Source organism: Pleurodeles waltl, chromosome 2_2 (genome assembly GCF_031143425.1).
Source record: "Pleurodeles waltl isolate 20211129_DDA chromosome 2_2, aPleWal1.hap1.20221129, whole genome shotgun sequence".
In the NCBI taxonomy this organism is placed as follows: Eukaryota; Metazoa; Chordata; class Amphibia; order Caudata; family Salamandridae; genus Pleurodeles; species Pleurodeles waltl.
In genome coordinates, this window is record NC_090439.1 from 1,186,465,925 (window position 1) to 1,186,493,463 (window position 27,539).

Consider the following 27,539-nt stretch of genomic DNA (forward strand, 5'->3'; position numbering starts at 1 on the left):
ACAACAGGCTTACTCAGACGGGCACACAGGGAGGAGACGCTGCACCATGTGCACAATGAGGCAGTGCACAGGTTACACCATGGGCACTGCATGTGACAGGCATCTCTCACATGACTTACATTTTGAAGAAGTGCTGAATGTTACGTATCGAGCAGAGACTTGTAACCTGCTCTGAGATCCCGGGTAGATTGACTACCTGCTTTGGAGACCCTAGACTGAACCAGCTCTGTTTTAGCCCCCCCACCCCTCTCACTCACCTCCCTTGGCTCTCATTCTCCTCTCTCATACTCAATTTCCACGACCAATAGTTCTCCCTCTTTTTCTCCCATACCATTCCCTTCTGGATCGTTCCTCCAGCCTTTGTCCACCCCTTTCCCTGCTTAAACAGTTACTTTTCTTTCTCTGCCGCACCTCACCCGTTTTCCCCACTGTGTCTCTTTTGTTGTTCTTTTCCTCTCTCCCTATAATAAGTCTTCTCTTTCTGCGTCTCTGCCCACTTCCCTCTGCTCCTTTCTCCATCTGTTCTTTTCTGTCCCCTGCACACCCTTGCGCTGAAGTCTTTCTCCATTTTTAGGTCGAGCGATCAAGTGCTTTGACCTGTTGTAAGTATTGTTGGTTTTTAACTATGCCCACCTCACGCCCATCACTTTCATTCGTTCACGGGCTTGCCTTTCAAAAATCCTTTGTTATCATTGGTAAATGCTGTACGTTGGTCGCTGCTTGGGGCGGTTTTGTTTCCGCCTTGCAGACTGACCCTGTTACATGGATAAATGTGCAATCGCCGATATGTTTGACTGTCAGCAAGCTTTTTTTTCCTTTTGTGTCTCTCTTTCGCGCTCATGGCGGCCGTGGCACTTTGAATCAGTTCGCTTTTGTCAACTGTTTTACTTTTCATTTTCAATTTTTTTTGTTTGTTTTTATGTAGCCCAAACTCGACCCGAAAGTATTGGAGCGCTTTACATGAGCACAAGTTACATTTCACAAGGACACCTTCACGTTTTTGGTAACTATGGGGGGGGTTAAGAGATTTAGCCAGACTCACATGTTGTTGAATCAACGCCGAGACTCGAGCTTGGCTCCCCAGTTCCGAGATCAGCAGCTGCGGCCGCGCCACATCCTACCCCCTCAGCCATACCCGGAGAGTGCATAAAGAACAGACACCCAGTGCTTTATTTGTGCTTGTTGTTTCCGGTGCTGAGGACCAGCACTTATTTTTGAGGGCCGGGGCTTATTCTTCTGCCTCAAGCATTTGCTGCGAGCAAAAGCCACAAATGGGGAAGACGGAGGAAGAGAAAAACGAAAAAGTGTCACAAAGGGAGAAAGCAGAAAGCTGCTAGAGTGAGCTGAGGGGGATGGGAGTGGCTTTATATGGATTGAAGAGGCCCGAGATGGTTCTGGATTACGCCGCCTCAGTATTCCATGTTCACACATTTAAGTGCAGCAGCCGCATGTTTAAGAGGAGGGCTGTGGGCACCGGCACCTTTTTATTTACAAATTAAGCACTGCAGACACCTACATATCTTTCGCCGTTTCGGCGGTGAAAACCCTTAGCAAGAGCTATTCCACGCACCTTAAGTTCCAACCACCGGAGTGTCCGCATTTATCCGATGTAATATCACGCCGACCCCGGGGGCCCTCGGAGCCGAGGCCTTCAAATGAAAACTCTGAATAAGTTGTATTCAGCGGAGCCAGTAAAGGACCCGCCAGTCGGGGATGGAACTTACTGGGTGCGGTGGTGCCTGCCAACCCGCACTCCTACCCTGGCCCTCAGTCAGGGACCACGGACTGTGAAGTCCCACATGTATTCCGGGAACCTGTCGGTCCAGTTCAGATGCATCACTGCCCCCGCGATGGTATAAAAAGCCATCACACACACCAAAGAGAGACATCAAGCACCGTGTCACACACGAACCTCAGGCCAAGACCTCACCTGGGCATCCGACAGAAACATCACATCCGAGCGTCACGCACAGACATCACGCGCAAGTTTTCAATCTCAGGCATCACCCACAAATAGCTTCTCAGACATTACGCTCAGACCCCGCACCAACATCACGCACAGGCATCCCGCACAGACGTCACGCCCACACCTCACGCACCAACATCACGCACCGACATCACGCACAGACTCTGAAGACATGAGGTGTGCCCTGGGCTCCCTCCTGGCCGCTGCGCTCCTCGTCGGACTCGGTAAGCTTTTCATGGGAAGATGGGGAGATGCGCTGCCTGGAGTCACTCAGGGGCCTACACTTGCTTCCAGCACGGGCGAGACATGCAAATGTACCCCCGCTCCCCAACCCCAAAATAGGTATTTTTTAAATAGCCTTTTCCTCGAATCTATGGCGTCACGTTATTTGGTGCCATAGGCGAGGGGCTTGGGCTCCGAGCTGCGTCTAAAATATATTTTCCCTTTGTTGCTAGGCATCATGTCATCCTTATGTTTTTTCTTGTGAGACCATTGGTTGTAGTTGCTGCTGTGTGATATTCCCAGTTACTGGGTTCGCTTATGTGTGACATTTTAAGACCATATGTGTGACATTTTAAGACCAAATGTGTGACATTTTAAGGCCATATGTGTGACATCTTAAGACCAGATGTGTGACATTTTGAGTAACACATTCTCACCAATTGAATGTCAGTTATAAACATGAAATAAGATAAATATTAGGAACTCCGGACTTTGCATCAACATGGTGTAAACATTGCGTAACACAGAACAGAAAGCAAGGTGATCTTTTGTGAAAATACGAAGAGACTGGTTTGATTGCAGGGGAACTTAAACACACACACAAACCCAATTTCAAATATTCAAACTATTCTGTTTACTTTTGAAACACCCGAGTCCTCTAAACAGCATTTTAATTAGTAAAACCATTACAGTGTAGTTCGTTTGTACTTTTAGCATTGTCATGTCGAAAAGCAAAACAACACCTAAGCTCGGAAAACGACAATAAACACGTTTCCAGACTGCTGAAGAAGGTACAGCCTCACTTGAATATATTTTACATTTTTTTATGTACGACGTAACTGCACAAGACAACCGAAAGGGAGATTGTTGGAAGCGAGGGACCGCAGCTTAAATGTTTTAAATAAAAGCACCCTTATCCGGGGTCCAGGTCCTCACCTAGCAGCCAGTCACCACCCCTCGAGCTGGGCCACAGCTCTCAATCACCCGGAGCACCAGCCCAGGGCAAGAGCGCTGACAGCAAGTCAGCTGCCTGCAGTGTCTAGTTGGCATTCTGGGAGCTAGCTGAAGATGCGCGACTAAGAATGTTAGTGCGGTGATGCGGACACAGAACAAAATGCGTTATTCTGACTCCTGATGCGTGGTACTTGGCAGGGCTGAGAGTCAGGGGAGTTCTGAGGCAGGAGAAGTCTGGATGCGGGAACTTCTGCACAAGCACGCTCCAGACACCGGCACTGGTGAGTCTGGAGGGCTGCGATCCTCCCGTCCATCTGTTCTACCAGTTATCCTCATATCCATACCCTCCAGGGGCGAGGGCCATTAATTAGTGTCCCAGACTGGGAATGACACTTGAGTCCGTGGGCACCCAGTCCAGTTCCAAAAAGAGTTGCTCCCCTTCCCTGATGCTGCAGTATGTGAGTGGGCTCTGGTTAACCAGGGGAAGGTTTTTCTCCCCCCTCATTCCGCAGTATGTGAGTGGCCTGGGGATGTTTTCTGACCCCCTCATGCCGCAGTATGTGAGTGGCCTGGGGATGTTTTCTGACCCCCTCATGCCGCAGTATGTGAGTGGGCTGGGGTCGGCCAGGTGAACGCTTTCTGCCCCCCATGCTAGAGTATGTGTGGTGTGCTGGGATGAGCTAGGGGAGGATTTTCTGCCCCCTCCAACCTGCATTATGGGAGCGGACTGGGCTTCCCTCTTCCAACGGTACACCACTCTCGCATCTACACCTGCAGGTCTGGGTCCGGTGTATCCGCACCTAGAATTATCGGGTGCAGAATTTCAAGAATGGAGCATTCCTGGCCCTGAGACACTGGGAACCAGAGCAGTATCCTCCCGGAATTTGTAAATAAAAAAGTGGTGGTACCCAAATCTCTCCACTGAAACACGTGGCTGCTGTAATTAAATGTGAGAGCAAAGAATACTGAGGCAGCGCAATCCTGAAGCCATCTTGGGCCTCTTTAATCCATTTAAAGCCACTCCCTGCCCCTTCAGCTCACCCTTGCAGCTTTCTCCCTTTGTGAGGCTTTTTCAGTTTTCTCTTCCTCTATCTTTCCCATATGTATGTGTGGGTGTCTTTTGCTTGCAGTAAATGCTTGAGGCAGTAAAATACGTGCCACCCCTCAAAAATAAGTGCTGGTGCCCTGCACCGGAAACCACCGGCTCAAATTAACAACTGGTCTGGCACCCCCAAAACAGATGACACCCTCAGGTAACTAAAGATGCTTTCTTCGAGCTGAAAATATAGAAGTCTGAAAAATGGAGGGCTTAACTGTGCAGGTGATTGTACTGAAAATAAAAACAGCGTTTGCCTCGTTTTTCGTGTCTGGCTCTGGCCTCAAAGTTCTGGGTGTTTGGCTCCTCAGATGACCTATCCTCACAGAGAGCAGCAGCTCAGAAAAAGTTTGTTTCACTTTCACTGCAGTGAAGCTCGCGTGCGCCTGGGCCTCGGGACAGGTGACGTCAGCCTGTTTCAGAGTGACCCTGGGTGCTTCTGACCGAGAGGTAGGGGTGCCAATTTGCACCTTTGCTGGAAAAATACACCGGCCTAACTGACGACATAACTTGGGGCAATAGATTTCACATAATGAACTGCTGGGAGGGCTGTTCCTTCTCTGGCTGACGCAGCTAGGGAAGACACATGTTATATATTTGCATTCCTAGTGCATCTTATCTGCGCCTTAAGGCGAGGCACTTTCTACACATTGGTTTTAGAATAAGAAACAGAAGGGTCGCAGTGGCAGCAGCGGAGGGAGGTGTGATTGCTGGTGACTCCCCTGGAGGTAGAGGCACCTGGGTATCCTGGCACAGTGCCCGGGCACATTTGTCCCTGCCCAACAGCAGCCGCGCCAGGAGAATAAACAATAAACAACTCATTGCAGGACTGATAGTCAGCCAGTCCCGAGCAGAAGCAGATCTCTCAGGCTGCAAACACACTTTCCACTCACCTGCTCCAGGCCCCCTTTGGTTGTACACTTGGTACCAGTCCTCTCTGCCTCGTCCTCTTTCTTCTAGTTGGTGTCTTCATCCTGTGTGAACACCCCTCTTCTCTTGCAGTCTTCTAATTTCATATCCTTCACATACTGTAGTAGTAATCACGCCTGATCATTGCCACCCTCGTTTTCACTTTATTATCATGTCTCCCTCAATCAATCAATCACTTGTAAAGCGCGCTACTCACCCGTTAGGGTCTCAAGGCGCTGAGGGGTGGGGGGGGGGGGAAGGATTGCTACTGCTCGATTCACCAGGTCTTGAGGCGTTTCCTGAAGGTCAGGAGGTCCTGGGTCTGTCGAAGGTGGACGGGGAGGGAGTTCCATGTCTTGGCAGGAGGTGGGACAAGGATCTGCCGCCGGCTGTAGTTCGATGGATGCGAGGAACGGTGGCGAGGTTGGCAGAGCGGAGTTGGCGGATGGGAGCGTGGAAGGTGAGTCGCTCTTTGAGGTAGGCAGGGCCTGCGTTGTGGAGAGCTCTCTGTTTGTTCGTGACGCCACTTCTTCTTGACTTTCTGGCACTCCCGAAGGAGGCCTGAAGCTCGGCGGTAAACCAGATTGCTTTAGTGCTGGTGTGGTTGTTGGAGGGTTTCCTAAGTGGAGCGAGGGTGTTGGCGCAGTCGTCAATCCACTGTTTGAAGTTGAGGGCAGCTGTGCTGGGGTCGGTGAAGCTAGGTGGCGGGGCACGGGCGAAGGTGGAGATCAGCTGGTCTTCCGAGATCTTGTTCCAGCTGCGGCAGGAGATCTGTTGTGGGCGGTGGTGAGCGGTGGGATTCTGGAAGGTGAAGTGGACATAGCGGTGGTCGGTCCAGTGGAGTTCAGTGGTATGGCTGAAGGTGACGCTGCTGCTGGCAGTGAAGAAGGGGTTGAGGGTGTGGCCGGCGGAGTGGGTGGGCGTCGTCACAAGTTGTTTGAGACCGAGGTTGGCGAGGTTGTCGATCAGAGCGGTGGAGTTGCTGTCGTTGGCGTTCTCTAGGTGAAAATTCAAGTTGCCGAGGAGAATGTAGTCCGTGGAGGCAAGGGCCTGGGTGCTGATTATGTCGGCAATGGCGTCGCTGAACTGAGATCGGGGGACTGGGGGCCTGTAGACAAGGCCCTCCCTCCTTTCCTCTCCCAAACATGCCCTTCCTTTCTGTCATCAGTTTTCATTACTTTTCTTTTTACTTAATGGCTTCCCTTCTTTACCTCCTTTCATTGCTCCTTCTCTCACGTGCATTGCTCTGTATGTCACACACATACAAATGCACACACTCTGGCAATAATCATTCATGACTTCTTTGCTGTTCACTTTTACAGGCCCTGTTTGTAAACGGCTGTTTAATGTTTACATTTTCGTTTCCATGTTTGCCCTTCTCTCTACCTTTTATCATCCATTTTCAGAGTCTCGTTCCTCTTTTGCTATGCATTCTATGCTGCTGTCACTCCGTATTTGAGAACCCCTACTCTCTGGTGCTCTCCTCCTTGATTGTCCTACATTTGTGGCATCACTCTCTCCTTTATGCTCTCCTCCTATCGTGCTTCTTCCCCGCTTATAAAAAGGTCTAAAACTCTCTTTTGTCAAGTCGTGTTTCTCTTTCTCTCTTGTGCACCTTTCCCACTCCTTCTCAAACTCCTATTGGCTGTCAGCATCTATTTCGTTGTCATCTTTTCACTAGTGTTAGTTGCTTTGTCAGTTGGGATGACTGAACGCACTTTGGTGCAACGCTGCCCGATGATCAGCAGGAGTGGAGGGTGACTATACCTGGCAGAGGAGACTGTGCCTGAAGGAGATGCATCTACTTGGTGTGGGTGAGTGCCCTGTGTGATGATTTTGAGACGGATAGTTGTGCCTGATTGTAGGAAAATACCATCTTGCCTGGCATGTTACCCCCATATTTCACTGTATATATGTTGTTTTAGTTGTATGTGTCACTGGGACCCTGCCAGCCAGGGCCCCAGTGCTCATAAGTGTGCCCAGTATGTGTTACCTGTGTTATGACTAACTGTCTCACTGAGGCTCTGCTAATCAGAACCTCAGTGGTTATGCTATCTCATTTCTTTCCAAATTGTCACTAACAGGCTAGTGACCAATTTTACCAATTTACATTGGCATACTGGAACACCCTTATAATTCCCTAGTATATGGTACTGAGGTACCCAGGGTATTGGGGTTCCAGGAGATCCCTATGGGCTGCAGCATTTCTTTTGCCACCCATAGGGAGCTCTGACAATTCTTACACAGGCCTGCCACTGCAGCCTGAGTGAAATAACATCCACGTTATTTCACAGCCATTTACCACTGCACTTAAGTAACTTATAAGTCACCTATATGTCTAACCTTTACCTGGTAAAGGTTGGGTGCTAAGTTACTTAGTGTGTGGGCACCCTGGCACTAGCCCAGGTGCCCCCACATTGTTCAGGGCAAATTCCCCGGACTTTGTGAGTGCGGGGACACCATTACACGCGTGCACTACACATAGGTCACTACCTATATGTAGCTTCACAATGGTAACTCCGAACATGGCCATGTAACATGTCTAAGATCATGGAATTTCCCCACCAATGCCATCCTGGTATTGGGGAGACAATCCCATGATTCACCGGGTCTCTAGCACAGACCCGGGTACTGCCAAACTGCCTTTTCTGGGGTTTCACTGCAGATGCTGCTGCCAACCCCTCAGACAGGTTTCTGCCCTCCTGGGGTCAAGCCAGGCTTGGCCCAGGAAGACAGAACAAAGACCATCCTCAGAGAGAGGATGTTACACCCTCTCCCTTTGGAAAAAGGTGTTAAGGCAGGGGAGGAGTAGCCTCCCCCAGCCTCTGGAAATGCTTTCATGGGCACAGATGGTGCCCATTTCTGCATAAGCCAGTCTACACCGGTTCAGGGATCCCCCAGCCCTGCTCTGGTGCGAAACTGGACAAAGGAAAGGGGAGTGACCACTCCCCTGACCTGCACCTCCCCTGGGAGGTGCCCAGAGCTCCTCCAGTGGGCTCCAGACCTCTGCCATCTTGGAAACAGAGGTGCTGCTGGCACACTGGACTGCTCTGAGTGGCCAGGGCCACCAGGTGACGTCAGAGACTCCTTCTGATAGGCTCCTTCAGGTGTTGCTAGCCTATCCTCTCTCCTAGGTAGCCAAACCTCCTTTTCTGGCTATTTAGGGTCTCTGCTTTGGGGAATTCTTTAGATAACGAATGCAAGAGCTCATCAGAGTTCCTCTGCATCTCTCTCTTCACCTTCTGCCAAGGAATCGACTGCTGACCGCGCTGGAAGCCTGCAAAACTGCAACAAAGTAGCAAAGACCACTACCACGACACTGTAACGCTAATCCTGCCGCCTTCTCGACTGTTTTCCTGGTGGTGCATGCTGTGGGGGTAGTCTGCCTCCTCTCTGCACTAGAAGCTCCGAAGAAATCTCCCGTGGGTCGACGGAATCTTCCCCCTGCAACTGCAGGCACCAAAGAACTGCTTCACTGGTCCTCTGGGTCTCCTCTCAGCACAACGAGCGAGGTCCCTTGAACTCAGCAACTCTGTCCAAGTGACTCCCACAGTCCAGTGACTCTTCAGTCCAAGATTGGTGGAGGTAAGTCCTTGCCTCCCCACGCTAGACTGCATTGCTGGGAACCGTGTGTTTTGCATCTACTCCGGCTCCTGTGCACTCTTCCAGGATTTCCTTTGTGCACAGCCAAGCCTGGGTCCCCAGCACTCTAACCTGCATTGCACAACCTCCTGAGTTGTCCTCTGGCTTCGTGGGACCCTCTTGTGCAACTTCGGGTGAGCTCCGGTTCACTCCACTTCGTAGTGTCTGTTCCAGCACTTCTGCGGGTGCTGCTTGCTTCTAAGAGGGCTCTTTTTCTTGCTGGACGCCCCCTCTGTCTCCTCACTTAATTGGCGACATCCTGGTCCCTCCTGGGCTACAGCAGCATCCAAAAACCCTAACCGCAACACTTGCAGCTAGCAAGGCTTGTTTGCCGTCTTTCTGCACGAAAAAACCTCTGCACGACTCTTCACGACGTGGGACATCCATCCTCCATAGGGGAAGTTTCTAGCCCTTGTCGTTCTTGCAGAATCCACAGCTTCTACCATCAGGTGGCAGCTTCTTTGCACCCACAGCTGGCATTTCCTGGGCATCTGCCCACTCCCGACTTGATCGTGACTCTTGAACTTGGTCCCCTTGTTCCACAGGTACCCTCGTCTGGAAATCCATCATTGTTGCATTGCTGGTGTTAGTCTTTCTTGCAGAATTCCCCTATCACGACTTCTGTGCTCTCTGGGGAACTTAGGTGCACTTTGCACCCACTTTTCAGGGTCTTGGGGTGGGCTATTTTTCTAACTCTCACTGTTTTCTTACAGTCCCAGCGACCCTCTACTAGCTCACATAGGTTTGGGGTCCATTCGTGGTTCGCATTCCACTTTTGGAGTATATGGTTTGTGTTGCCCCTATACCTATGTGCTCCCATTGCAATCTATTGTGACTACACATTGCTTGCACTGTTTTCTGTTGCTATTACTGCATATTTTTGGTGTTGTGTACATATATCTTGTGTATATTTGCTATCCTCATACTGAGGGTACTCACTGAGATACTTTGGCATATTGTCATAAAAATAAAGTACCTTTATTTTTAGTATATCTGTGTATTGTGTTTTCTTATGATATTGTGCATATGACACTAGTGGTACTGTAGGAGCTTCACTCGTCTCCTAGTTCAGCCTAAGCTGCTCTGCTAAGCTACCATTTTCTATCAGCCTAAGCTGCTAGACACCCCTCTACACTAATAAGGGATAACTGGACCTGGTGCAAGGTGTAAGTACCCCTTGGTACTCACTACAAGCCAGGCCAGCCTCCTACATTGATTGTGCAGCGGTGGGATAAGTACTTGCAACTACTTACCACTTTGTCATATTGTACTTTTCATAAGAGAAAAATATACTAAACAAGTTCAGTGTATGTACACCTAACCAAAAAGTTTTGCTTTTCTTCTCTTACTCTATTGCTAAGTGCTGAAAAATACATCTAAACTTTCAAAAAGTTTCTTAAAAGTTGAAAAAGTTTTTTTTCCTGTTCTTTAAAAAGTTCTGAAACTTTTTCTTTCTTTTTCTGTCCCTAAAACTCTTTTCTATCATGTCTGATACAGGCCAAGCTCTTGATCTGGCCAGCACAGCTTATGACCGCCTTAGCTGGAAGGAAGCAAGGAGTCTCTGCATTGATAGAGGTTTAGGGGTAGGGAAGAATCCTTCTAGAGGACTGTTGGTTAATATGCTCATTGAAAATGATAAGTCCTTAGGTGGCACATCAGGTGAGAAATTAGCAGATGGTTCACACTCTGATTCTGGGGTAGCCCCAGTAAAAGTGTTAGATAGTAATCTTCCCAACCTGCCCCTTAGCAGGCCACCTAGCATGGCTGGTACTAATGTGACTTCCCATCACAGTAGGAGTGTTACTTCTGTAGGCCAGAATGTTAGAGTGCCATCTGTTAGGGTCAGGTCTCCCTCTGTTCATTCACACCATTCTTCTGTGTCAAAGCATGCCCAACCCACCTTCCCTGAAGACAGATTGTTAGAAAGGGAACTCAATAAATTGAGTGTGGAAGAGTCAAGGCTGAGGCTTAAACAGCAACAGCTGGCTCTAGACAGGGAATCTTTAGACACAGAAAAAGAAAGACAGAGGTTGGGGTTAGGACACCATGGTGGCAGCAGCAGTATTCCCAATAGTCATCCTGTAAAAGAGCATGATTCTAGGAATCTGCACAAGACAGTTCCCCCTTACAAGGAGGGGGGTGACATTAACAAGTGGTTTGCTGCACTTGAAAGGGCCTGTGTTGTACAGGAGGTCCCTCAAAGGCAGTGGGCTGCTATCCTATGGCTATCTTTCAGTGGAAAAGTAGGGATAGGCTCCTTACTGTAAAGGAAAGTGATGCCAATAATTTTACAGTTCTTAAGAATGCACTCCTAGATGGTTATGGCTTAACCACTGAACAGTACAGGATCAAGTTCAGAGAAACCAAAAATGAGTCTTCACAAGACTGGGTAGACTTTGTTGACCATTCAGTGAAGGCCTCGGAGGGGTGGTTACATGGCAGTAAAGTTTCTGACTATGAAAGCCTGTATAACTTAATCCTGAGAGAGCATATACTTAATAATTGTGTGTCTGATTTGTTGCACCAGTACCTGGTAGACTCTGATCTGACCTCTCCCCAAGAATTGGGAAAGAAGGCAGACAAATGGGTCAGAACAAGGGTGAACAGAAAAGTTCATACAGGGGGTGACAAGGATGGCAAGAAGAAGGATGGTAAGTCTTCTGACAAGGGTGGGGACAAATCTAAAAATGAGTCTTCATCAGGCCCACAAAAACACTCTGGTGGGGGTGGTGGGTCCAAATCCTCTTCAAATCAAAACAAAGAAAAGAAACCATGGTGCTATTTACGTAAAATAAAAAGCCATTGGACAACAGATCCCAGTTGTCCAAAGAAAAGCACCAAGCCTCCTACCACTTCAACCCCTACTGCTACACCTAGTGCCCCTAGTAATAGAAGTGGTGGTGGGAGCAAACCTACTAATAGCCAATCCAAGGGAGTAGCTGGGCTCACTTTTGGTAATTTAGTTGGGGTTGGTCTTGTTAGGGAGACCACAGAGGCTGTGCTAGTCTCTGAAGGTGCCATTGATTTGGCCACCTTGGTTGCTTGTCCCCTTAATATGGATAAGTACAAGCAACTTCCCCTAATAAATGGTGTTGAGGTTCAGGCCTACAGGGACACAGGTGCCAGTGTTACCATGGTAATAGAGAAACTGGTCCACCCTGAACAACACCTACTTGGTCACCAGTACCAAGTAACTGATGCTCATAACAACACACTTAGACACCTCATGGCTGTTGTAAATCTCAACTAGGGGGGGGGGGGTTACTGGTCCAAAGAAAGTTGTGGTTCCTCAGATTTACCTGTAGACTGTCTACTAGGGAACGATTTAGAGACATCAGCTTGGTCAGATGTGGAGTTGGAGGCTCATGCAGCAATGCTGGGCATTCCAGGGCATATTTTTGCTTTAACCAGGGCTCAGGCCAAAAAGCAAAAAGGACAGGGTGACTTGGATCCTGGAAGAATGGACCAAGTGCTCCCTAAAGCTAGGGTTAGTAAAGGTAAATCACTACCTACTATCCCTCCTTCTACAGTGGATTCAACTTCTGAGGAAGAAGAATTTCCACCCTGTGCAGAACCTACACCAGAGGAGCTGGAAGCAGACACTCCTGAGCTTTTGGGTGAAGGGGGGCCTGCCAGGGAGGAGCTGAGTGTGGCACAGCATACCTGTCCCACACTAGAGGGTCTAAGGCAGCAAGCTGTCAAACAAGCAAATGAGGATGTCAGTGACTCTCACAGAGTTTACTGGGAGGATAACCTTTTGTACACTGAAGCAAGGGATCCAAAACCTGGAGCTGCCAGGAGATTGGTGATTCCTCAGGAGTACAGAAAGTTCCTCCTAACTCTAGCCCACGACATTCCCTTAGCTGGACATTTGGGGCAAATGAAAACTTGGGACAGGCTTGTCCCCTTGTTTCATTGGCCTAGAATGTCTGAGGACACAAAGGAACTTTGTAAGTCCTGTGAAACCTGTCAAGCCAGTGGCAAAACAGGTGGCACCCCAAAGGCACCCCTTATTCCACTGCCTGTGGTTGGGGTTCCCTTTGAAAGGGTAGGGGTTGACATAGTTGGCCCCCTTGACCCTCCTACTGCTTCAGGCAATAGGTTTATCTTGGTGGTAGTGGACCATGCCACCAGATATCCTGAAGCAATTCCTCTAAGGACCACTACAGCTCCTGCAGTGGCAAAGGCCCTCCTGGGAATCTTTTCCAGGGTGGGCTTCCCAAAAGAGGTGGTATCAGACAGGGGAAGCAATTTCATGTCTGCTTACCTAAAGGCCATGTGGAAGGAATGTGGTGTGACATACAAGTTCACTACACCCTATCATCCACAAACAAATGGACTGGTTGAGAGGTTTAATAAAACTCTCAAAGGAATGATAATGGGACTCCCTGAAAAACTCCGCAGGAGATGGGATATCCTGTTACCTTGCCTCCTTTTTGCTTACAGGGAGGTACCCCAAAAAAGAGTGGGCTTCAACACCTTTGAACTCCTATTTGGACACCCTGTGAGAGGTCCTCTAACACTTGTTAAGGAGGGTTGGGAACAACCTTTAAAAGCTCCTAAGCAAGACATAGTGGACTATGTACTTGGCCTAAGATCTAGGATGGCTGAGTACATGAAAAAGGCCAGTAAAAACCTTCAGGCCAGCCAAGAGCTCCAAAAGCAATGGCATGACCAGAAGGCTGTTTTGGTTCAGTACCAACCAGGGCAGAAAGTGTGGGTCTTGGAGCCTGTGGCCCAAAGAGCACTCCAAGACAAATGGAGTGGACTCCACATTATTGTTGAGAAAAAGGGAGAAGTCACCTACTTGGTTGACTTGGGCACTGCCAGGCGTCCCCTTAGGGTGCTCCATGTCAATCACCTAAAACCCTACTATGACAGGGCTGATCTCACCCTGCTCATGGCAACAGATGAGGGACAGGAAGAAGAGAGTGACCCTCTCCCTGATCTCGTCTCTTCCACAGAACAAGATGCTCTAGTGGAATGCGTAGTTTTGGCAGATTGTCTTACTGCTGAGCAAAAAGACCACTGCATAAATCTCCTGGGTCAGTTTTCTGAACTCTTCTCTACTGTGCCAGGCACCACTTCTTGGTGTGAGCACACTATAAATACTGGAGACAGCTTGCCTGTCAAAAGTAAGATCTATAGGCAGCCTGACCATGTCAGAGACTGCATAAAGCAAGAGGTGCAGAAAATGCTTGAACTAGGAGTGGTTGAGCACTCTGAAAGTCCATGGGCCTCTCCTGTGGTACTTGTACCAAAACCTCATTCCAAAGATGGAAAGAAGGAAATGCGGTTTTGTGTAGACTATAGAGGTCTCAACAAGGTAACCAAAACTGATGCTCACCCTATACCCAGGGCAGATGAGCTCATAGATACACTGGCATCTGCCAAGTATCTAAGCACCTTTGATTTGACTGCAGGGTATTGGCAGATCAAATTATCAGAGGATGCTAAAGCAAAAACTGCATTTTCAACCATTGGAGGGCACTACCAATTCACAGTAATGCCTTTTGGGTTGAAAAATGCACCTGCCACTTTTCAGAGGTTGGTGAATACAGTCCTGCGAGGGTTGGAGGCTTTTAGTGCAGCATATCTAGATGATATAGCTGTCTTTAGCTCCACCTGGGATGATCACCTGGTCCACCTGTGGAAAGTTTTGGAGGCCCTGCAAAAGGCAGGCCTCACTATCAAGGCTTCAAAGTGCCAGATAGGGCAGGGCAAAGTGGTTTATCTGGGACACCTGGTAGGTGGAGAACAGATTGCACCACTCCAGGGGAAAATCCAAACTATTATAGATTGGGTTCCCCCTACAACTCAGACCCAGGTGAGAGCCTTCTTAGGCCTCAATGGGTACTACAGGAGGTTCATAAAGAACTATGGCTCCATTGCAGCCCCTCTTAATGACCTCACATCTAAGAAAATGCCTAAAAAGGTATTGTGGACAGCTAGCTGTCAGAAAGCTTTTGAGGAGCTGAAGCAGGCCATATGCTCTGCACCTGTCCTGAAAAGCCCCTGTTACTCCAAAAAATTCATTGTCCAAACTGATGCATCTGAATTAGGGGTAGGGGCAGTCTTATCACAACTTAATTCTGAGGACCAGGATCAACCTGTTGCTTTTATCAGCAGGAGGTTGACCCCTAGAGAAAAGCGTTGGTCTGCCATAGAGAGGGAGGCCTTTGCTGTGGTCTGGGCACTGAAGAAGTTGAGGCCATACCTGTTTGGCACTCACTTCATTGTTTAGACAGACCACAAACCTCTACTTTGGCTAAAACAAATGAAAGGTGAAAATCCTAAATTGTTGAGGTGGTCCATATCCCTACAGGGAATGGACTATACAGTGGAACATAGACCTAGGAGTACCCACTCCAATGCAGATGGACTCTCCAGATATTTCCACTTAGACAATGAAGACTCATCAGGTCATGGCTAGTCTTATTGTCCTTCGTTTGGGGGGGGGTTGTGTAGGAAAGTACCATCTTGCCTGGCATGTTACCCCCATATTTCACTGTATATATGTTGTTTTAGTTGTATGTGTCACTGGGACCCTGCCAGCCAGGGCCCCAGTGCTCATAAGTGTGCCCTGTATGTGTTACCTGTGTTATGACTAACTGTCTCACTGAGGCTCTGCTAATCAGAACCTCAGTGGTTATGCTCTCTCATTTCTTTCCAAATTGTCACTAACAGGCTAGTGACCAATTTTACCAATTTACATTGGCATACTGGAACACCCTTATAATTACCTAGTATATGGTACTGAGGTACCCAGGGTATTGGGGTTCCAGGAGATCCCCATGGGCTGCAGCATTTCTTTTGCCACCCATAGGGAGCTCTGACAATTCTTACACAGGCCTGCCAGTGCAGCCTGAGTGAAATAACGTCCATGTTATTTCACAGCCATTTACCACTGCACTTAAGTAACTTATAAGTCACCTATATGTCTAACCTTTACCTGGTAAAGGTTGGGTGCTAATTTACTTAGTGTGTGGGCACCCTGGCACTAGCCCAAGTGCCCCCACATTGTTCAGGGCAATTTCCCCAGACTGTGTGAGTGCGGGGACACCATTACACGCGTGCACTACATATAGGTCACTACCTATATGTAGCTTCACAATGGTAACTCCGAACATGGCCATGTAACATGTCTAAGATCATGGAATTGCCCCACTAATGCTATCCTGGTATTGGGGAGACAATCCCATGATTCCCCGGGTCTCTAGCACAGACCCGGGTACTGCCAAACTGCCTTTTCTGGGGTTTCACTGCAGCTGCTGCTGCTGCCAACCGCTCAGACAGGTTTCTGCCCTCCTGGGGTCAAGCCAGGCGTGGCCCAGGAAGACAGAACAAAGAACTTCCTCAGAGAGAGGGTGTTACACCCTCTCCCTTTGGAAAAAGGTGTTAAGGCAGGGGAGGAGTAGCCTCCCCCAGCCTCTGGAAATGCTTTCATAGGCACAGATGGTGCTCATTTCTGCATAAGCCAGTCTACACCGGTTCAGGGATCCCCCAGCCCTGCTCTGGCGCGAAACTGGACAAAGGAAAGGGGAGTGACCACTCCCCTGACCTGCATCTCCCCTGGGAGGTGCCCAGTGCTCCTCCAGTGTGCTCCAGAACTCTGCCATCTTGGAAACAGAGGTGCTGCTTGCACACTGGACTGCTCTGAGTGGCCAGGGCCAGCAGGTGACGTCAGAGACTCCTTCTGATAGGCTTTTTCAGGTGTTGCTAGCCTATCCTCTCTCCTAGGTAGCCAAACCTCCTTTTCTGGCTATTTAGGGTCTCTGCTTTGGGGAATTCTTTAGATAACGAATACAAGAGCTCATCAGAGTTCCTCTGTATCTCTCTCTTCACCTTCTGCCAAGCAATCAACTGCTGACCGCGCTGGAAGCCTGCAAAACTGCAACAAAGTAGCAAAGACGACTACTGTGACACTGTAACGCTGATCCTGCCGCCTTCTCAACTGTTTTCCTGGTGGTGCATGCTGTGGGTTAGTCTGCCTCCTCTCTGCACTAGAAGCTCTGAAGAAATCTCCTGTGGTTCGACGGAATCTTCCCCCTGCAACCGCAGGCAGCAAAGAACTGCTTCACCGGTCCTCTGGGTCTCCTTTCAGCACGACGAGCGAGGTCCCTTGAACTCAGCAACTCCGTCCAAGTGACTCCCACAGTCCAGTGACTCTTCAGTCCAAGTTTGGTGGAGGTAAGTCCTTGCCTCCCCACGCTAGACTGCATTGCTGGGAACCGCGTGCTTTACAGCTACTCCGGCTCCTGTGCATTCTTCCAGGATTTCCTTTGTGCACAGCCAAGCCTGGGTCCCCGGCACTCTAACCTGCATTGCACAACCTCCTGAGTTGTCCTCCGGCTTCGTGGGACCCTCTTGTGCAACTTCGGGTGAGCTCCGGTTCACTCCACTTTGTAGTGCCTGTTCCGGCACTTCTGCGGGTGCTGCTTGCTTCTGAGTGGGCTCTTTGTCTTGCTGGACGCCCCCTCAGTCTCCCCACGCAATTGGTGACATCCTGGTCCCTCCTGGGCCACAGCAGCATCCAAAAACCCTAACCGCAACCCTTGGAGCTAGCAAGGCTTGTTTGCGGTCTTTCTGCACGAAAACACCTCTGCACGACTCTTCACGACGTGGGACATCCATCCTCCAAAGGGGAAGTTTCTAGCCCTTGTCGTTCTTGCAGAATCTACAGCTTCTACCATCCAGTGGCAGCTTCTTTGCACCCACAGCTGGCATTTCCTGGGCATCTGCCCACTCCCGACTTGATCGTGACTCTTGGACTTGGTCCCCTTGTTCCACAGGTACCCTCGTCTGGAAATCCATCGTTGTTGCATTGCTGGTGTTGGTCTTTCTTGCAGAATTCCCCTATCACGACTTCTGTGCTCTCTGGGGAACTTAGGTGCACTTTGCACCCACTTTTCAGGGTCTTGGGGTGGGCTATTTTTCTAACCCTCACTGTTTTCTTACAGTCCCAGCGACCCTCTACAAGCTCACATAGGTTTGGGGCCATACGTTATTTGCATTCCACTTTTGTAGTATATGGTTTGTGTTGCCCCTATACCCATGTGCTCCCATTCCAATCTATTGTGACTATACATTGCTTGCACTGTTTTCTATTGCTATTACTGCATATTTTTGGTGTTGTGTACATATATCTTGTGTATATTTGCTATCCTTATACTGAGGGTACTCACTGAGATACTTTGGCATATTGTCATAAAAATAAAGTACCTTTATTTTTAGTATATCTGTGTATTGTGTTTTCTTATGCTATTGTGCATATGACACTAGTGGTACTGTAGGAGCTTCACTCGTCTCCTAGTTCAGCCTAAGCTGCTCTGCTAAGCTACCATTTTCTATCAGCCTAAGCTGCTAGACACCCCTCTACACTAATAAGGGATAACTGGACCTGGTGCAAGGTGCAAGTACCCCTTGGTACTCACTACAAGCCAGGCCAGCCTCCTACACTGATATGAGTAATTATTTGTTATTAGTACTAGATGGGAAATATTGTACTTAATGTTTGTGAGATAAGTATGTGTGTGGGCATCTCATTGTATTGGAATGTCTAATTACCTGTGTGTATGTATGTGTGTGTGTGTGTGTGTGTGTGTGTAAGAGAGAGAGAGCAGTGAGTGTGGTGTGTGTAAGTGGTAGTGCACATGTATGACCACGTGTGACAGTAAGCAGGCAGATGTTTCAGGGTTAATAGACTTGAACTTGAGGTTGAGAAATGAAATCAATCTGAGAAAAATGGGATACAGCTTGTGAGAGTGTAACAGATCATATCACGCGCTGTGGGAAGTGGTAATACTGTTTACACGGTATGTAGTTATTGGCAAAGCAAAGCCATGTGGGACCTACTTCTCATCACTAGAAAGTTATTTCAAAATTTTATAATACAGTTCCCTAGTTTATCTTAAAATGCTCCAAACTTCTTTCTAAAATCACCTCTGCCTACCTCCCCTGAATAACATCTGATGGCTTTGAGGGTGTGTTCTGATGTGGACATATGGGTGATGCGTGCTATTTGAGAGTTTTGACCCGAATACCTCAAAGTATCATTTAGAGAAGCCCACTATGCAATGTCACACCAATGTTGCCAATGCAGTCGAGCAAGTAGGCTGTTGAAAGAGGGAGACTACAGTGGAAACAGCTGCTTGACATCTCTGAAAGATGCTCTCCCTTGCTGGTGTAAGAATATGTGATGGACCAAGCAACCTTCTGCTGTCCAGTCTTTTTCTTACAAACGATAAAGCACCACTATGTTGAAACTTTCGATGTTTCACCATTGGTCATGTGGCTGCAATGATCCCTATTCAAGAGACAACTGACCTCGCTGTGACCTGTAGGGGCTTGTGTAAGGTTTCCAGGGCTGGAGGCAGGACGAGTTAACATAATGTCCCTTCTGTAGCAATATCTGCCCAACTTGAAGACGATAGACTCTAATCTACATTAAAGAGTTGGAAGAGGAATGTCAATGCACCCAGTTCAAGAGTCCATATAACCTGTGTGTCACATGTTTCATCAGTGCTGAGAATCGTCTAGCACCTAAAGACAGTGCACAACAGACTGCAGCACTATACCACTAAAGATGTGTACTCACTCGTTCATGCTGTCCAGGTTGTGTTCAGGATAGGTCTTAAACCTGGGCAATGTTCTTCAGGAAACATCAGACACTCATTGTTAAGGTTTGTTATCATAACAGGAGGCAGTGGGAGGAGTCTGCTGCATGAACACTGCACTGCTACTCTGAAAAGTGATGGAGGGTATAATGTATGCATGACCTAGACTAACACCATAGTGAGGTACATCAGTGAGCCTGAGCAATGTATGTCCATAATTGTGGCAGCGAAAGGAACTGATGCTGAGGGAGAGCAGGTCATCCACCAAGGGTCACACAATCTGTTGAAGTGTGGATGCTAGAGGCAGCTAGCTATGCAGACAGCGACTGCTTTGGTCTTTAATTCTGGTGAGTGAGCAATCCTGGCTTGTGCATGTCAACAGAATACAACCCATAAGGCAAGTTCTACCAGATTATTCTAAGCTAGAAGAGGGGAGAAGGAACGAGGTTACGATGCTGGTCTGTGAGTGAAGTTGTCTGTGGTCCTTAAAGAATTAAGTTTTGTTAAATGGTATACCTGCACGCCTGTGTTTACGCATACCTTTGTGCTGTGTTGCTTCACAATATGGCCTAATATGGCCCATGAGCATCACTTGCACCTTCATAATTGTCTGTAAATAAAGAAGTAATAGTGTGTATTTTCCGTGGAGGTTACACCCATGTAGTTTGGCATTTTCACAGCCCAATAAAAATGCACACTCATGTTAGCCAAATGCGTGGTAACTATTGTATTCACCTCAGAAGGATGAAAGGAAGTGACAGTGATTGGTGGGTTTCAAAAAAGTAAGTGACGCTGCAAGCGAGGCTCGTGGGCCTTATTAGACTGCATTGTGAACTTATTTAAAACATGTTCTTTTTAAAAATATATTGAAAACAACCTGTTGTGTTTATTACATAGACCGTGGACATTAGGCAACCCCCTTCAAGTACTCGGTTGCTTGGGTCAGCTGCCTTCAGCCAGTGGCTAAACAGGTTGTCAATCACCTCTCAGACCCTCCCACAGCAGTACTCTAGCCTCACTGAGATGGCGCGTGCTGTGTGGCTGCATCATTTCACTTCTTTTCTGCTGGAGCGTCACATGAAGTGACCTTTGCCTCCTGCCAGGCGCAGAACTACCATTAGCGCAACAAATGCACCGGCGCACAGGGTCAAGAAGTCTTTTGCAGCCACATTATTTCTGTCTTTTAGTGTCAAGCAGTCGGTGGTGGGAGGCATTGTCCTTGCAATCACTGGGGCCCACAGCAATCTCCCTTTACTTTGTTGTCTTGAAATGATATCCAGTTTAGACTCCACATACTTTCTAATACATAGTTTGTAACGCATTCTCCCAAAAATGTTCAGCGAAGATTACAATTAAATTAAAACTTCCAAAATAAAATGCATTGTGCGCTATTAAATAGAACTGATACCACACTTGTTTTTACATATATACGGCGAAGAACCCCTCGCTCTAGAACCTTTCCCCTATATTATTACCATGGGGGCCATTTCCCCCCAAAACAAAGACATCCGGGTACGGCCCTGCGCTGAGCTGAGTGAGTGCTGGACTAGCTGGAGTACCTATCAGCAGACACATATGGCACGGATATTCTACGGGTGACTTCTATATGGGAGAATTCTGCGGCATTGGCCCGGCTGCTGCCTGTGGTACCTCGGTTCGAACCCTGAGTTTGTGCGGTAAAGCACCAAATAACCTTAAATTATGAAACGTAAATCACCACTGGATATAGAACATATCGCTCGCCAACTAGGTTTGTGGTCAGTACATATGTTAATGGGCACAACTTTGTCCTGCTGCCAGTGGCACAACTTTGATTGAGACCCACTTCAGGTCACATTATGTGCACAATACACACCCCAATATGTGACTTGTTCCTTTAGAACTAACGGTCGGTGCTGCCTATGAGAATGTTCTGCTCCTTGGAAGTAGACGTCAGCAAATTACCACTTTACTCCTACCTTGTCCACCAGCTACCATCCTTGAGTGATGATCCATCACAATGCGCATCAAGTCAGTGTCCTTTACTCCTACCCTCTCTACCAGCTACCATTCCTGAGCCCCAGGCGGTTGCAGTGTGCATCAAGTCAAGTACTGTACTCCTACCTTTTGCACAAGCTACCAGTTCCCAGCCCCAGGCCGTCCCAGTGTGCATCAAGCCATGTCCTTTACTCCTACCTTCTCAACCAACTACCATCCCTGAGCCCCAGGCCAATGTGCCTCCTATGTTCTCCACCAGCTACTATCCCAGAGGCCCAGGCCTTCGCGGTGTGAATCAAGCCAAGTACTTTACTCCTACCTTTTGCACACACTATCAGTTCCCAGCCCCAGGCCGTCCCAGTGTGCATCAAGCCATGTCCTTTACTCCTACTTTTGCTACTATCTACCATCCCTTAGCCCTTGGCCATCCCGATGTGTATCAAGTCATGTCCTATACTCCTACCTTCTCCACCAGCTACCATCACCGAGCCCCGGGTCGTACCAGGGACATTAAGCCCTGTCCTTTACCCCTACTATCTAAAACCTGCTCCCATCCCTGAGCCCAGGGCCGTCACAGTGTGCTTCAAGCCATGTCCTATACTCCTACTTTTTTCCACCAGGTACAATCCTCACTCCCCAGGCTATCTCAGTGTGCATCAAGCCGTGAACTTTAATCCTACCTTCACCACCATCTACCATCACCCGAAGTTGTTCCAGTATGAATCAAGCCATGTCCTTTACTTCTGCCTTCTCCACCAGCTACCATCCCTGAGCCCCGGGCTGTTCCAGTGTCCATCAAGCCATGTCCTTTACTCCTACCTTCTCCACCAGCTACCATCCCTGACTCCGCGGCCGCCCCAGTGTGCATCAAGCCATGTCCTTTACTCCTACCTTCACCACCATCTACCATCCCCCGAAGTTGTTCCAGTATGCATCAAGCCATGTCCTTTACACATACCTTCTCCACCAACTAACATCCCCAATCCTGGGCTATCCTAGTTTGAATCAAGCCATGTCTTTACTTCTACCTTCACCAGCTACCGTCCCTGGGCCCGTGGCTGTGACAGTGTGCATCAAGCCATGTCCTCTACTCCTACCTTCTCTTCCAGCTACCATCCTCGATCCCCAGGCCGTCCCAGTGTGCTTTTAGCCACGTCCTTTACTCCTACCTTCCTCACCAGTTACCATCCTGTGCCCCGGGCTGTAGCAGTGTCCATCAAGCCATGTCCTTTACTCCTATCTTCTCAACCAACTACATCCCTGTACCCCAGGCCAACGTGCATCTTATGTTCTCCACCAGCTACTATCCCAGAGGCCCGGGCCATCGCGGTGTGAATCAAGCCATGTCCTTTACTCCTACCTTCTCCACCAGCTTCCTTCCCTAAGCCCAGGGCTGTCCCAGTGTGCATCAAGCCATGTCTTTTACTACCACCTTCTCCAGCTACCATACCTGACCCCAAGGCGCTCCCACAAGGACCATTAAATCCAACATCTCTGACCGTCCCAGTGTGCATCAAGTCTTTTCTTCTCATTTAGTGATTGTTTATTTATATGGAACATTTCCATAGAAATATTACATAAAGGCCACAATGACAATAAATGAAATTTCATTTACAAAGCCAAAAATAAATAAAAAACATATAGAATTGATCTGATTTTGGGTAAAGGAGTATACATAATGCTTCAAGGCAGCCTGTTGGTTATATTTTATATAAACCCAGTGCAAAAAAATAATTTAAATCTTGAATTTCTCCTGTACACAATTGGGATCTTTGATGTTGTTTATAGCCTTATGGAAGACCAAAATATTTACTCCTATTGGTAGATTTTTACATTTAAAATTCATATAGAATCTTCTAACTTCACAACTAAAATTGGATTTCAAATCAAATTTGCATTTTCACGTTACTTACAAACAGACAAATAAAATTGAGGCTATTTTTTGCCACAATGTAGAAAATTGTGAAAAAAAGTATTTTCTTTGATTGTTCTCAGCCTCAGTTTCATCAGAATCGGGCTAGTCTGAGGCGACATCTCTTCCTTAAATATTTCTAAAGATTTTAAACAAAAACTGATTTTTGTACTTTAATAGCTCACCTCAATGTCATTTACAATGTCATTTGATAATAGATTTTCATAGAACTATATTGTGGTCTTAAAAAGATGGTAAGCATATAGAAGTATTTGGGACAATGCTTAGTAGCAGTCAGCCCCATTCCCATCTTTTTACTTGTATTGGGTTTCGATGCTGTAAAACAAAATGGGCCTTACACAGGTGTGATTCCAGCCTTTTACATCTTCCAGTTGAAGTAATAGATTCTGCCTCAGATGTATAAATTGTGTTTGCAGGTGTTTTGGCAACAGGAACTTGCATCAAAGAATACGTATCTTGTTCACCTTCCGCCCTAAAAACTTGGACAAAGCCCATACAAGCAGAATTAGCTTTTACTAACTGATTTCTACAATGAATGAACATTTGCAAGGCATTGATGGTTAATTAAAAAGTATTTTGTACTGTGGAGCAGGAACAACGCACAGATTGATTCACCTTAATTAGTGCCCATCCACTGCCCCCGATGACATTCAGGTAAACCTTCACCACCCCTCCCACTCCCTCTGCCCGGTGCTCCATTTATAGCCCTGTTTAGGTCTTGGCTAGACAGTGCATGCACCATCTCGAAAAGACATGTTATATATACTTTGTGGGCTTCAGCCCGCCCATAGGCTTCCCATTTGCTGGCTTCATCGCCACTCTCCTATTCTTTCTCTCCATTTGTCCATGCCATGCATGTGTCATGCCTCTTCCTGTCTCCATTCACTTCTCCTTGAAATCCCACTGGTGGTGGAGTGGCTGAGACTCAGTCAGCCATGCACAGTGGCGTGAAGATTTCTTCTTGGCCTCCTTTTGGAGGAAAAGGTCAGAATGTCTGCATAAAGTTTGTAAAGCCAGACACATAAAGAGACAAATGTGAAGGTGCTATACTCAGGCTTGTTCAAGCAGCTTTGAATGATAGTTTTGGAAGAAAAATCAACAGCCGGCCCCATAATTGCAGAGACCCAGGCCCTGATTCCCAAAGAGCCTCCGCAGGCAGGAGGGCGGCTCCGCAGTCGTGGCGGGATCTCGACAACAGGAAACTGCAGCGATCCCACCACGAGTGCGGAGACCCCGCTACGACTTCAGAGCCTCCGCCCTGAGGGTGGAGTCCGTTTGTGAATCATGGCCCAACTTTTTAGGACGAGGCCTTATTACTGGTAATAAATGACGATCCGGTTATCCGATGTTTCAGCGGAAACATTTACATAGAGGTATATTACAACACGTCAACTACAATGATAACATGTACATTGCTTTGCAATGTATTTCTATTGGAATTACATTTACATAGACTTACACTTACATTGCATGTCCCATTTCTCCTCTAAGCTGAATGAAGTTTGAAAAAGTACTGACGGTGAAAGCATGAAACAAAAAATAAACTTGAAATCACAATGCATTTGAAAAAATGCAATGTACATCTAATGTAATTGAATCTTTGAAAAGGTACCTACCTTTATTAGGGTAGCACTAGCGCATGTGTCTCTCTTGCGAGACACCCTTGTATCCAAAAACGTCTTGGAGCCCACCCCCTGCTTACCATTTGTCTGCTTCACTTACACATCTCAATAGGCCAGTTCACCCAAAACTTCACTTCCGATGCTTACTGTGGAGCATGAACAACGCACAGATTGATTCACCTTAATTAGTGCCCATCCACTGCCCCCGATGACATTCAGGTAAACCTTCACCACCCCTCCCACTCCCTCTGCCCGGTGCTCCACTTATAGCCCTGTTTAGGTCTTGGTTAGACAGTGCATGCACCATCTCGAAAAGACATGTTATATATACTTTGTGGGCTTCAGCCCGCCCATAGGCTTCCCATTTGCTGGCTTCATCGCCACTCTCCTATTCTTTCTCTCCATTTGTCCATGCCATGCATGTGTCATGCCTCTTCCTGTCTCCATTCACTTCTCCTTGAAATCCCACTGGTGGTGGAGTGGCTGAGACTCAGTCAGCCATGCACAGTGGCGTGAAGATTTCTTCTTGGCCTCCTTTTGGAGGAAAAGGTCAGAATGTCTGCATAAAGTTTGTAAAGCCAGACACATAAAGAGACAAATGTGAAGGTGCTATACTCAGGCTTGTTCAAGCAGCTTTGAATGATAGTTTTGGAAGAAAAATCAACAGCCGGCCCCATAATTGCAGAGACCCAGGCCCTGATTCCCAAAGAGCCCCCGCAGGCAGGAGGGCGGCTCTGCAGTCGTGGCGGGATCTCGACAACAGGAAACTGCAGCGATCCCACCACGAGTGCGGAGACCCCGCTACGACTTCAGAGCCTCCGCCCTGAGGGTGGAGTCCGTTTGTGAATCATGGCCCAACTTTTTAGGACGAGGCCTTATTACTGGTAATAAATGACGATCCGGTTATCCGATGTTTCAGCGGAAACATTTACATAGAGGTATATTACAACACGTCAACTACAATGATAACATGTACATTGCTTTGCAATGTATTTCTATTGGAATTACATTTACATAGACTTACACTTACATTGCATGTCCCATTTCTCCTCTAAGCTGAATGAAGTTTGAAAAAGTACTGACGGTGAAAGCATGAAACAAAAAATAAACTTGAAATCACAATGCATTTGAAAAAATGCAATGTACATCTAATGTAATTGAATCTTTGCAAAGGTACCTACCCTTATTAGGGTAGCACTAGCGCATGTGTCTCTCTTGCGAGACACCCTTGTATCCAAAAACGTCTTGGAGCCCACCCCCTGCTTACCATTTGTCTGCTTCAGTTACACATCTCAATTGGCCAGTTCACCCAAAACTTCACTTCCGATGCTTACTGTGGAGCAGGAACAACGCACAGATTGATTCACCTTAATTACTGCCCATCCACTGCCCCCGATGTCATTCAGGTAAACCTTCACCACCCCTCCCACTCCCTCTGCCTGCTGCTCCCTTTATAGCCCTGTTTAGGTCTTGGCTAGACAGTGCATGCACCATCTCGAAAATACATGTTATATATCCTTTGTGGGCTTCAGCCTGCCCATAGGCTTCCCATTTGCTGGCTTCATCGTCACTCTCCTATTCTTTCTCCCCATTTGTCCATGCCATGCATGTGTCATGCCTCTTCCTGTCTCCAAGAGCATGGACCAATTCATCCACTGCTTGGATTTTAGGATCTGCTTTAGGAACTACTTTTTTCGTTGTTAAAGAGCACTTAACACAAGCGTTCGTGTTTTGACTGGCTCCGAGCTGCGTAAACATGCCTGTAAATCTTGTTCTTATCTCGTTACATTTGCTTTTCATTTAAAGACCGAGGTCAAATGTCCACGACCCGCTTCCGCTTCACTGCTTTAATGCAGTGAAGGTGAGTGAAAACTGTTTGCTTATTTATTTACAATTTGCTTACTGGGACTGTTTGCATCGGGTTACGGGAGATGCTGCTGTCGTCGCCAGACTTCATTCAAAGACAGAGATCAAATGTCAGATGCTGTTTTCACAGGGCACCCGTTCCGTGTCCAACCCCCCCACCCCCCCGGCTTAGCTGCTTGTTTTAAAATATAAACATCTATTATTATTGCTTGCTCGTTTTCTCCCTTTGCTTGGTGACGCTTTTTATTATTATTGCTTTTTTTCCTTCCTGCAAAGTACTCAGTGAGAGCACATGTGTTTTCCAGCCATCTCCCTGTCTATGAGTCTCTTTCCTCCTCATGCTCTGTGCAGCTGTGAAGCACCGTGGGACTCAGTGCAACCACATTGCAATCTTTCACTATTGTGGTTTCTGCTCCCCTCCCCCCATGAATCTCAGGCCCATATTTATACTTTTTGACGCACAACTGCGCCAACGCAGTTGTGCGTCAAAAATTTTACCGCCGGCTAACGCCATTCCAATGCACCATGCGGGTGCCTTATTTATGGAATGACGTTAGCCGGTGCTGCGGAGTGGTGTGCGTCAAAAAAAATGACTCACACCAGGCAGCGCCGGCGTATGGGAAAATGGGGGTTGTGCGTCAAAAAATGGGGCAAGTCAGGTCTGAGGCAAAATTCAGGCCTCAAACCGGATTTGCGCCATTTTTTTTGATGCCCAACCTCCATTGACATGACTCCT

At 47.7% G+C, this 27,539-nt stretch overlaps 1 long non-coding RNA gene across 2 annotated transcripts in view; it reads left to right on the top strand.

The window, feature by feature from the left end:
• Nucleotides 1–1,865: 1,865 nt before the first annotated feature.
• The window catches only part of LOC138275179 (uncharacterized), a 66,654-nt gene continuing 40,980 nt past the window's right edge, over nucleotides 1,866–27,539 (top strand). For both annotated transcript variants that reach the window (XR_011200411.1, XR_011200410.1), the window contains exon 1: nucleotides 1,866–2,190. This is a non-coding gene — a long non-coding RNA (uncharacterized lncRNA). The remainder of the gene's footprint in view (nucleotides 2,191–27,539) is intronic.